Source organism: Melospiza melodia, unplaced genomic scaffold (assembly GCF_035770615.1).
Source record: "Melospiza melodia melodia isolate bMelMel2 unplaced genomic scaffold, bMelMel2.pri scaffold_54, whole genome shotgun sequence".
Taxonomy (NCBI): domain Eukaryota; kingdom Metazoa; phylum Chordata; class Aves; order Passeriformes; family Passerellidae; genus Melospiza; species Melospiza melodia.
Window position 1 is genome coordinate 4,014,931 of NW_026948798.1, and position 12,258 is coordinate 4,027,188.

General features: G+C 55.7%; 1 non-coding gene across 1 annotated transcript; it reads left to right on the plus strand.

Moving 5' to 3' along the window:
- Positions 1 to 3,048: 3,048 nt before the first annotated feature.
- Positions 3,049 to 3,252, plus strand: LOC134413868 (small nucleolar RNA SNORA74). Its single transcript, XR_010026601.1, has one exon. It is a non-coding gene; the product is annotated as a small nucleolar RNA SNORA74 (small nucleolar RNA).
- Positions 3,253 to 12,258: the final 9,006 nt, after the last annotated feature.

A 12,258-nucleotide genomic window follows, 5' to 3' on the forward strand; every position in this document is an offset into this window, starting at 1 on the left:
CCCATCCTGCTAATTTATGGGAGCAAAATCACTCAGATGTGATTCCTCCTTTATGCTGCAACTGAACATTCACTCGACAGAGGTTACCCAGGCTTCTGGAGCCAGTTGAGTTGCTTTGAACACAAGCTGCAGGGCTGTGCTGGGATGCAGGGAGCTCAGGGGAGGCTGTGTCTAGACTAGAGGAACTCTCCAGGAGGCTTGCTGGGCTTTTGTTTTGTAGTAACTCATATCTCTAATCTGGCTTGGAACAAAGCTTCTCAGTCCTTTCAGGCCTTGCCACGACACTTGCAGGAGAAAAGGAGGCTCTGTCTAGTGGTCAGCAAGCCAAGATGAACAACAGGGACTGGCTGCAGCTAATGCAGAGAGCACATTCCTGTGACAGAAAAGGGCTTCACCCCCATGGCAGAGCGGCTCTGCTGTGTTTCATCTGGTTTGATGCTTTTCACCCAAAGTTCACAAATGATGTGCAGGCCTTTGTTTGAGCCCCCCTCCAAGGCCAGCAAGCAGAGAAAAAGCTGTGCACACAGAGGGAATCCGTACTGGGAAGTGAGAGACTGGTCCTGGCACTGAGAGTTGCTGAGTTCTGGTATTTGGCATTCAGGAAGCTTTTGAAGTATCTCCCCAATCCTGCTGAAAATGTTTTATTAAGGAGACAAAGCATATTAATTTGGGCCCCATGCTGGGCTAATGAATTAAACAGTTCTAAACTGAAGCTGTGGCTTAGGGTCTTGGCAGAGTCATCATCCTTGCCTGTGTGGGCACGTGCCCTTGGCCATGGGCAGCGAGACCCCCAGGAACAAGAGCATGAAGTGTTCTGTGTCTGCTCTTACCTGTCTCTCCCCCAGACAGGTTTTGCTGTGCTGCACTGGGCATAGCTGGGAAACCTGTTCCTCACCAGGTTCATCAGTGACAGGTGAAGCACCGAGCTCCTTCTGCTCATCACCAGCCTCTGTCCCTGCACACAGCAGTGTCCTGGGCACAACGAGCCCAGAGCTTCCCAGGACAAGGCAGGATCAGGCTGAGCTGGAGAGGAGCACCCCACATCCAGGAAGAATAGCTGCCTGCTTGACTGAAAATAGACCATGAAACATTTGAAGAAGACAGAGCTGGAGTGGATGATTGCCTGAGGCAAGGCGCAGCTCCAGCTGAGTTCACTGCTGAGCTCTGAGAGCATAAGCACATGAGGAGCATGGGGGAGGGATGCCAGGCTTTCTGGGAAGGCCTTCAAGTGTCTCAATGGAGCACAAAGCCCAGAGAAAAACTTCCTTTGAATGGATCCCCAGCGAGGGAGTTACAGTTACACTGCTGTGCCCAGACATGGATACACAGAGCACTGGGCTGATGTTACAGCATCCAGTGGAGGTCAGGGAAGGTGTGGAATTGTGCTTCTCCCAGCAAGGCACTTGGCAGCACCACAGCTTTTTCTCTGCTTATTTCAGGGCTGGATTTTTGTTGCTGGCAGCTGTTTCTGAGCTGACACTTCTAGCTCCTGTGCCCGAAGTGGGACACATCAGGGGCAAGCAGAGGCAGCTCACCAGCCCTCTGCTTCCCATGAGCCGGTGCTTGAGTTCAGTTCTCCCAGCTCCACAGATCGTGTTCCTGCTCCGGCTCTGTCAGGGATGCTGGAAGTGTCCAAGGCCAGGTCGGACAGGGACTGGAGCAACCTGGGACAGTGGAAGGTGTACCTGCCCATGGCAGGGAGTGGGACGAGACGATCTTAAAGTCCCTCCCGGTGCCTGATTACCGAGGGTTTTTCCCCGCCCCGGGGGGAGCGGCCGAAGCGAGCGGGGCGGTGTCTGTGGAATCACCCCGGCAGCATGGAGAGGACTGCGCCTTTTCTGCCCCTGCCGCCGTGTGGAGATGAAGCGGTTCTGGGGGCTGGGCTCCTTCAGCTCGCCGCCATGAGGGCCAGGAGCGGCTCTGGCGGGCCGGGCTCCCTCTCCATGAGGGCAGGGAGTGGCTCTGGCGGGCTGGGCTCCTTCAGCTCGCCGCCATGAGGGCCAGGAGCGGCTCTGGCGGGCCGGGCTCCCTCTCCATGAGGGCAGGGAGGGGCTCTGGCGGGCTGGGCTCCTTCAGCTCGCCGCCATGAGGGCCAGGAGCGGCTCTGGCGGGCCAGGCTCGTTCAGCTCGCTGCCGTGAGGGCAGGGAGGGGCTCTGGCGGGCCAGGCTCGTTCAGCTCGCCGCCATGAGGGCAAGGAGCGGCTCTGGCGGGCTGGGCTCCTTCAGCTCGCTGCTATGAGGGCAAGGAGCGGCTCTGGCGGGCCGAGCTCCCTCGCCATGAGGGGCCACCACCGCCATGAGGTGAGGGGGGGGGGGGCGGGTACAGGGCACGGGTGGCGGCGGCAGCGGGGCTGGAGACCGGGGCTCCGGGGCAGGAAGGCGCCACCTGAAATACTCACTGTCTCCTATTTATCTGTTCGGCCGGGGGACTGGGGATGTTGCTCGGCTGTGCAGTTCAGCATTAATTCCTCAGCCTTTCACTCGGTGTGCTGGCTTTTGTCCTCTGCCACAAGCCAGGCCGCTGCTGTTAAGCTTTGTGAATACAGATGGAACTAATGGCTTATTTGTGATGTTTCTGCTGTCCTCTCTTTAGGCCTTCAGCCGATGACCGATGGCAGTGACCTGCCCGAAGGAGCAGCTCTGAGGTGCCCCGGCCCCGTCGCGTGTGGAACCCCGAGCTGAGCTGTGCTGAGCTGTGCTGGGACAGCCGGGGAGGCGCTCCGGGAGGGCACTGGAGCCTGCGAGAGCAGATGTGAAGGGATAACCTGCCCGTGGGACACAGCAAGAGCTCTGGAGCCACATGGGTGAGGTGTGACCGTGAGCCAGCCTGGGAAAATGGGCAAAAATATTTTGCTGTCTAAAAGGCCTCTGCTGGCTCCTGTGCTAGCCTCAGGTCCTCAGGGTGGAAATAACGTGGTTTATCCAGAAATAAGTTTAGCTTATCTATTCCTCTTGCTGGATGAAGCCTTGATGAGAGTAGGCATCATCAGAAAAGTGCCTCCATGTTTTTTCTGCACTGTAAACCCCCCAGTTCTGGGGTTTTTGTCTCCCAGCAGTAGTCAGCTGCTCGTGGCTGCTCAGTGCCTGTGGCAGTGTTATGCTGCTGGGAGAGAAAGGTGCTGCTGAGCTTTCCTGGCACCAGCGAGGCCGTCTTGGTGCTCAGTGGTGCCAGGTTTTGGCAGCACTCTGCATGCCTGAGAGTGGAGTAACTCCTGCCCGTGGAGACAGGTGACTAGACTGTGAGTGTCCATGCAGCAACAGGCAGCTTTATTGAGATCTAACTTCCTTATATAGATGAGAAGGCCCATGAAGGTAATCCTCATTGGCTGAGCCAGTTACTACTCAGCTAACCAGCCAATAGCAGCCTGAGTCTCCAATGGCCTGGGCCTGCTCTTACTGGTCGAATTACATAAGCAAGGTAATTATATAATAAATCACTTATGAAGTTGGAATTATTTATACTGTGTGGCCTACAGGCCAGATGTAGAGCATCACAGAGGAATAGCTCATAAATATGGAACTTGTGTGTGTCATAAAACCTCTGTTCGCATGATGGAGGAAGGCTCCTCCAAGTGATCAGTGCTGCAATAAAAATGAATGCTTTTTGATACTGAAACTGTGTTAGAAAGTTTCTTTTTGGGTGATTTCAGTGTCAGTTCCACAAGGCCCTGTAGTTTCACAGTGGCCCCTTGGTTCTAAAGTGTCACGATGGCCTCAGTCGCACAAGGCCCCACAATGTCCAAAGAGTCCCCTTAATTCCATGGGGCCCTGAAGAGCTACAATGGCCGCTCAGCTCCATGAGGCCCTGCAGTGTCACCCTAGGCAGGAGGCCAGGAGGAACTCGTTCCCCACACGCTGCAGCTCCCTGGGCCAGCTGGCACCAACATCTTCTCCCAGGCCAGCACTGCTGGGTACAGTCAGGGCCGAGCCACACTGCAGCTCCCTGCAAACCACGGCGGGGGCTGCGAGGCCAAAACCTGAGTCACAGACAGTTTGTCACTCTTCCTGTCTGTATCTGACCAAGAAATGTCCCATTGTGGGGTCCCCTTTCCTGCAGTCACTGCAGCACTGGGACCATCCCTGGAGCTCTGAGCAAGAGAAATGGCCAGCGTTGCACCTCTGCACTGACTGAGGGATGGTGGGAAATGCTCTCTGGGGTGGCTGGAACCATGGAAAAAGGACAGTTGGGAGCACAGAGGGAAACCCAGCTGGGCTGCTGGACTGGGGTAAGACATCTCTGTCTGGGGGAGAACTTGGCTGTGAAACTCCCTCCTGTGGATGCTCACGTGCCCAAGAGTTGGGCACTGAAGAGCATCACAACAACAGACAGGAGGATGGGGCGGCCAGGATTAAAGCGCCTCAGGGGGGTCTGGATTGGCCACACAAGGGTGAACCCTGGACACCATCTCCAGGTTATCCCTGACTGTGAAACATGGGCTGAGATCAATCAGGGCCAGGCCAGGCAAAGCCCCTGTGGTGTGGGGGGGCAATGGTGGGAATATAAATCTCGGGCGACACCTGGTCTTGGTAGTAGGTGTAGTAAATTGGGAGCACCATTCCTAAACCACAACAGCCCTGTCAGAACCAGGCCTGTCCCTGCACTGCCCTCGCTCTGCTGCCCCACAGCTGCTGGATCAGGAAGGGCAGAGCCATGGGGGAGGGAAATGCACAGGGACTCCTCCTGGGATCGACCTTCCATCCTGATACTCAGACCCCAAGACAGAAACCCCCATCCTCAGCTGGGAGGTCACCATCAGAGTCTCTGCCACTGTCCCACTTGGTGAATCTTTCACACTGAGATTTTGGTCCTTCCTTTCAGTTTCTTTACTTTTGGGGCTTTTAATGATTCCTCCATAAACATGGCAATTCATGTCCCTAATATGGCAATTCTTTCCTTTTTATGAAAGTGTTGGGAATTAGGCCACATTAAAATGCTGGCAGGGTGTGCATAGGTATTTGCAGCCCTGTGGAGAAGCAGTTGGGATATAAGAACCAAAGAAGTGTAAAATGGTTTGAGTTAGAAGAGACCGAAAAGAGTCTCTGGTAAAACTCCCATTACCCAGGAGCACCTTCACTCGTTCAGGTTGTACAAAGCCCCTGACCTTAAACACATCCAGTGATGGGGTTTCAATTCTGAGGGCAGCCTATGCCAGTGTCCTGCCACCATCATCAAAAAATATTTCAAACTTACAGAAAATCTAAATCTGCCCTCAGTCACTTAAAAGATACAGTGTATTATTCTGTATTATATTCCCCAATACAATCTTGGGCAAAAATGTACTCAGCCATTCCTGGATTTAAATCACATCTCCAGGGCTGAGCACCTTTGAGAAGGCCCAGAGATCTCCCAGGATGGGATTTGGAGACCCCAAGAACATGATCACTGTATGGGAACTGGAAGTCCTGGGTTCAGTGGAGACTGAGGGCAGAACAAGAACAGCCTGTGAGGATGACAAAGGTGGATTCAAATATATTGGACCTCTTCTTCATAGTGGAAATGAACCCGAGATAGAAATAATGTCACCAAGTGCAGCTGTGAAGACCCAGAATGGAAACAAGGAGAGATTAATTTCCCTCCCAGGGCAGGGCTGTGGCACAGCACATCTCAAGCAGTCTGGGTCAGCCCCAGGCTCTGTGTGGGCAGGCAGAGGCAGGCAGGAGGCAGAGCTGTCAGCAAAGGAAGGGCCCAGCCAGGTGTGGCAGCCGGGGGATGCCGACAGCCTGCAGGGACAGAGGCGCAGGGCAGGGACACCGTGGGACAGCCTGGGCTGCACAGGGCACAGGGATGGGCAGCAGCTGCAAGACAGCCCTGCCAGAGCCAACTTGGGCAGCACTTTGGCCATGGCTGCTGGGCCTGGGCCTGAGGCAGGAGCAGGAGACAAGTGACCCTTGCAGGCCTGGGGCCTCATTGCCTCCTTGTTCCTGCTCAGCAGCCTGGCAGAGGCCGCCCCATGCTCCTGTCCCTGACATTGCACATCCCCACATGCCAGTGCCCATCCCAGGAAGAGCCCTGAGCAGTGAGGGAGGGACAGGATCTGCCTGGCCAGGGGCTGGGGCTCAGGCCTTGGCTCTTTGCATTCCTCAAACACATCCAGCTTTGCTCAGCACCAGAGACACCTTTGCCTTGTTTGTCCCCAGCTGTCATCACTGCCTCCAGTGTTCTGCTCTAACTGGAACCAGGGGAAAATTTCTCATTTGTGTCTCTCAGTGGTACCCATTAAAACTTGGAAAACTTTGGAGTTTCAATTTAATTTTGAGTTGTTGAGAATTTTTTTGAACACTCTCTCAGGGACTCAGTTTGATGTAAATAACACCAAATCCCCAAGAGTCTCATTTAAGTCCTTGTGCTGTGTCTGTGCTGCTGAGCTTTAAAGGAACAGCTCTTCGCAGGACCAGCTCCTCTCCCAGCCCAGCAGGGCTGAGGGCTCTGCCTGCAGGCACTGAGGGGACAGGAGCCAGGCAGAGACAGGCTGAAGGCAATCGGGATTGGGAAGACATTGAGCTGAGACTTCACTTGGGGAAACCTCTTCACAGCCCTGTGCATGGTGAGTGTGTGGGTGCAGAGCAATGACCCCTGTGCTCCTGGAGGGATCCCCTGAAGCCAGCACACCCCACAGCCTGGGGGATGTGTCAGGAGGACTCTCCCAGTTTCTCTGTGGCACAGGAGGAGGAGGATGAGGAGGAGGAGGATGTGCTGCAGAGCGGGGCTGCCCTGGGCACCGTCAGAGGGACAGGGCAGGACGGCTCCTGCTGCCAGGGACGGCTGCAGGGGCTGAAGCTGGGGCTGCAGCCAGGGCAGGGCTGCCCAGGGCTGTCCTGCAGAGCAGCTCCTGCAGCCCTCAGGGCTCTTGGCCAGCCCAGGGCATGTGCCACCTGCCAGGGGCAGCTCTCAGCCTGTCTGGCAGCTCCCCATGGACACTGCATGGGAGAAGTTGAAGGTGGAAGGAGCCACCTCCATCAGGGCAGATTCCTCCTGCTGTGGAGATGGTGCTGCATGGCCAGGGCTGCTCTCAGCTTTCTGCTAAAGGGAAGGGAAAGGGGCTGTCAGCTTTGGCTGTGTCACTGAGACTCCTGCACTGTCAGTCTGGGCATCAGCAGATGGGCCTCATATCTCCCTCAGAAAGTGCTTCCTCAGTCTCCTCTCCCTACAGACAGCAGCAGCAGCACCTTGGCTTGCAGCATCTCTGTTTGTCTGGCCTGCCCTTAAGGCCCTGCTGCCAGGGAGATGCCCCTGGGCAGTGCCCTGTGCTGGGAGGGGTCTGCAGGGCAGAGCTGGGACCCCAGGGCTGGGCTGGGTCCTGGCAGCACAGGCAGGGACAAGGCTTGGATAGAGAGAAACAGTTCCCAGTAGGCACAACTCCAGGCAGCAGAGAGCCAGGCCAGCCCTTGGTATCCTTTCCTGTTCATGTGCATAGGGAAAGAGAGAAAGGTTTGGAAAAAAAAAATTCAACTGGAGAATTCAAAAAGTCTACTTAATTTTTCAAAAAATATTAAAGTGTGATCACGGTGAAATACAGAAAGGTTAAATGAACAAAGGGCACCTGTGTGGTTCCAGCAGGTCTGACTGCCCTGCGGCACAGGGAGCCCTGTTTTCCCTCAGGTCTCCCCAGTATTCAGGCTGAGTGCAATGCTGAAAGTAAAGCAGCAACTCAGAAGGAGCACAAGCCTGAAATCAAAAAGGAAATCTGTCCAAGCTTGTCAATGTCTTTTTCAACAGCGCACCATGCCCAGAGTGAAGGAATGTCCAACAGCAGCTCCATCAGCCATTTCCTCCTGCTGGCATTGGCAGACACGCGGCAGCTGCAGCTCCTGCACTTCTGCCTCTTGCTGGGCATCTCCCTGGCTGCCCTCCTGGGCAACGGCCTCATCATCAGCGCCGTAGCCTGCGGCTACCACCTGCACACGCCCATGTTCTTCTTCCTGCTCAACCTGGCCCTCTCTGACCTGGGCTCCATCTGCACCACTGTCCCCAAAGCTATGCACAATTCCCTCTGGGACACCAGGGACATCTCTTATGCAGGATGTGCTTCACAAGTGTTTTTCTTTTTGTTTTTCCTCTCAGCAGAGTATTTCCTCCTGATCATCATGTGCTACGACCGCTACGTGTCCATCTGCAAACCCCTGCACTACGGGACCCTCCTGGGCAGCAGAGCTTGTGCCCACATGGCAGCAGCTGCCTGGGCCAGTGCCTTTCTCTATTCGCTGCTGCACACAGCCAATACATTTTCCCTGCCCCTGTGCCATGGCAATGTCCTGGGCCAGTTCTTCTGTGAAATCCCACAGATCCTGAAGCTTTCCTGCTACAAATCCTATCTCAGGAAATTTGGGCTCATTGCAGTTAGTGCCTGTTTAGCATTTGGCTGCTTTGTGTTCATTGTTTTCTCCTATGTGCAGATCTTCAGGGCTGTGCTGAGGATCCCCTCTGAGCAGGGACGGCACAAAGCCTTTTCCACCTGCCTCCCTCACCTGGTTGTGGTCTCCCTGTTTCTCAGCATTGCAGCATTTGCCCACCTGAAGCCCCCCTCCATCTCTTCCCCATCCCTGGATCTGGCCCTGTCAGTTCTGTACTCGGTGGTGTCTCCAGCCCTTAATCCCATCATCTACAGCCTGAGGAACCAGGAGCTCAAGGCTGCAGTGTGGAGACTGATGACTGGATGGTTTCAGAAACATTAAACTGCTGGCCAATTTCCAATTTCTTAAATAAAAAGACTTATAATTAAAATCATCTTTGATACTTGTTGTTGGTTTGATTGTGGGTGTTTTTTCCTTTGTTTTTTTTTTTTTTTTTTTTCTATTGTCCACAAAGGATTGTCATTCCTTGTGCCATTTCTCCTTTTGTTTCCTTCCACTTTAACCGTGGCCCCAGACTGCATCAATGAGGAGCTGGTCTCTTGGTGGCTTTGAAGGAACTAAACGATCTCCCAGCATTGTTTCCTGCAGAGACGCCCTTTTGTTGCCTTCTCTGGAGCTGCAGCAGCAATGTCTGTGTGCAGAGCTGGAGGCAGATCAGGGCTGGCCCAGCAGCTGTGCCCAGCAGCAGCAGCAGCACTTGGTGTTGCCAGTGCTGCTGCCGTGGCCCTGCCCCGCTGCCCTGGTGGCCCTGGTGTTGCTGCAGGGCCTGAGTGCTCTCGGGGCCGGGCACAGCCCTGGGGTGGCAGTGCCGGGGCTGCAGCAGGGACAGGCCATGGGCACTGCTGGGGCAGCGCTGACGCCTCAGGCCAGGCCCTGGGGGCTCCAGGCTCCTTGCCCAGGCTCTCTCAAGAACACGGCCAGGCCAATGCTCAGCACAGAAAACCCCCATAAGCAGGCCCAGGCTGGCCGTGGGCAGGCTGGGGGCAAACAGCATGGCTGGGGCTCTGCAAGGGCCCTGGGGGAGATGGGAAGGAGCAGCAGAGCAGGGGCTGGTCCATCCCCAGTGCGCTGCACAGCCCAGGGCAGCGTCCCAGAGCGTCCTGATGGAGCTGCCAACAACATCCCCCCTCTGCAGCCCTGGCCTCTCCCCCAGCTCACACAGGTGCCCCATCCTTGCAGGCACAGACACGGCAGCACTGGCTCAGCAGCCCCTGTTTGCATTGCACACAGCAGGCAGGAGCACCCCCATGCTGTTGTTGTGGGGACATGAACCTGAGGGAGCACAAATGCCATCAGCCCTGGGGCCAGCAAGGGCTGGGGGACACCAGGGAAACCACTCAGCTTTGTCCTGGCCTCTGCACTCAGCCAGAAAGTTTGTTCCCATCAGCTGGGAGTTTCCTGTCCCACTGCAGACGCTGTTGCTCAGAGCCAGAGCTGCCTGGCAGCCACCCCCAAACTGCCCTCAGCATTTCCTATGCTTCACCTTTGCTTTCTTTACTCTTCCCTTATACAAATTTCTTCCCATTGCCCACCCCTGTTCCCTCCCCTCCAAGGAGCCCATCCCTGTTTGCACTTTCCTCTCTGGCCCTACTCTCCATTGCAGTTCCTGACTTGGCCCCATGGGAACATCCCTTGGGCAGCAGGACCATCCTACAAGTTCTGCAGGAATTGTCTGCAGGCTCCTGCAGTGCCTGGTGCTGCTCCCTTGCCAGAGGCACCCCAGGCCAGGGGGGCACATCTGGGCTGCTGTGTCTGGCTCTGGGGCTCCCTGTTCTGGGCAGTGAGGAGGAGCTGCAGAGGCTCTGCAGGACTGACAGGATGGGCTTTGGGGCTGGCAAGAGAAGCTGAGGGACCTGGGCTGCTGGAGCTGCTGAAGAGGAGGCCCAGGGCTCATCCTGCAACTGCTCCAAGGGTGGTTTCAGAGAATCCCAGAATCAGCAAGAGTGGAAAAGACCTTGGAGATCATCAAGTCCAACCTGTGCCCTGGCACCGCCTTGTGTCCTCTGAGCCTCCCTTTGTCCAGGATAAACAACCCCAGCTCCCTTAGCCACTCCTCACAGGACTTGTGTTCCAGACCCCTCACCAGCCTTGTTGCCCTTCTCTGCACACGCTCCAGCCCCTCCATGTCCTTCCTAAATTGGTGGGCACAGAACTGGACACAGCACTCAGGGTGCTGCCCAAGCAGTGCTGAGCAGAGGGGAAGAATCCCTGCCCTGCTCCTGCTGGCCACACCCTTCCTGATCCAGGCCAGCAGCCATTGGCCTTCTTGCCCACCTGGGCACACTGCTGCCTCATGTCCAGCCTGCTGTCCATCAGTCCCTGCAGGTCTCTTTCTGCCTGGCTGCTCTCCAGCCCCTCTGTCCTCAGCCTGTTAGTGCTGCAGGGGTTGTTGTGGCCAAAGTGCAGGACCCAGCACTTGGACTTGTTAAACCTCACCTTGTTGGGTTTGGCCCCTGCCTCGATCCTGTCCTGGAGCCCTGCTCCCAGCATGAGTCCAGTTGCTGCTCCTGTGTCCTTCCAGTTTCCTTGTCACTCCCAGGATGTTCCTGGTCACTTCCCCTCACTCCTGGCAGGATCCCTCCTCTTCCCAGTATGAGCCCAGGCACTCACAGTCATTCCCAATTATGATGCAATTTGTCCCCAACATGACCCCAGTTTCTCCCAGTTGCTCCCACTTTCATCCAGTGTATTCCCAGTTCTCCCAGTTGCCCCTAGTACAGTCCCAGTATCTCCCAGTATGATCCCAGTCTCTCCCAGCAGGGCCCCAGTCACTCACACTTGCCCCCAGTTTCCCCCCAACACGGTCCCAGTTCCCCCAGCACATTCCCAGTGGCTCCTAGTGTGGTTCCAGTCACCACCTGCATGGTCTCAGGCACTCCCAGCATATCCCAGTTGCCCTGAACATACTCGTAGTCATTGCCAGGCACTCCCAGTTACCTGAGTGTGGTTCAGCTGCCCCCAGTTTTATCCCAGTCACTGCCAGGAAATCCCAGTTGTCACCAGCATGCATCCTGTCATTCCCAGTTGTTCCCAGTTCCTCCCAGTGTGTGCGCAGGCAGCTCCCAACATGGGCCTGGTAGCTCTCAGGAACCCCAGTCAGGGTCTATTGACACCCACTATAGTCCCAGTAGGGTCCCAGTCACTCCCAGTATGATGCCAGTGGCCCCCAGTGGGATCCCAGTTGCTCCCTGTCAATGCCAGCAGGACCCCAGTAGTGTCCAGTATGATCCTCATGACTCCCAGTCTCTCCCAGTATATCCCAGTTGCCCCCAGCATGTTCCCAGTCACTGCCACTTCCTCCCAGTTGCTTTCAGCATAATTCCAGTTGCCCACAGCCACTACCAGTCAATCCCAGTATGATTCCAGTCACCCACAGTGTGATCCCAGTCTCAGCCAGCATGGACCCAGCTCCTCCCACTGTGATCCTAGTATGATCCCAGCTGCTGCCAGAATAGTCCCAGTTGTTCCCAGTTCCTCCCAGTATGATCCCAGTTGTCCCTCAAATAGTCCCAGTCCCTCTCAGCATGGTCCCACTCACTCCCAGTTGCCCCCGGCATGGTCCCAGCTGTTTGCAGTGTGGTTCCAGTGCCCCCAGTATGGTCACAGACACTCCCAGTATATCCCAGTGTGCCCAGTAATGTTCTGGTTAGCTCAGAATGATCCCAGTCTTTCCCAGTTCCTCCCAGTTGCCTCCAGCATGATTTCAATTTCTGGCAGATGCCTGAGGTAATGTCTAAGTTGCTCCCAATATAATCCCAGTTATAGTCTCAGTCCCCTCAGCATGGTTCCAGTACCTTCCAGTTGATCCCAGTTGCTCCCACTCTGTCCACATTTTCCTCCCAGCATGGGCCCAGTAGCTCCCAGTAACCCCCAGTCAGGATCCATTCGCATCTGCTGTAATCCCAG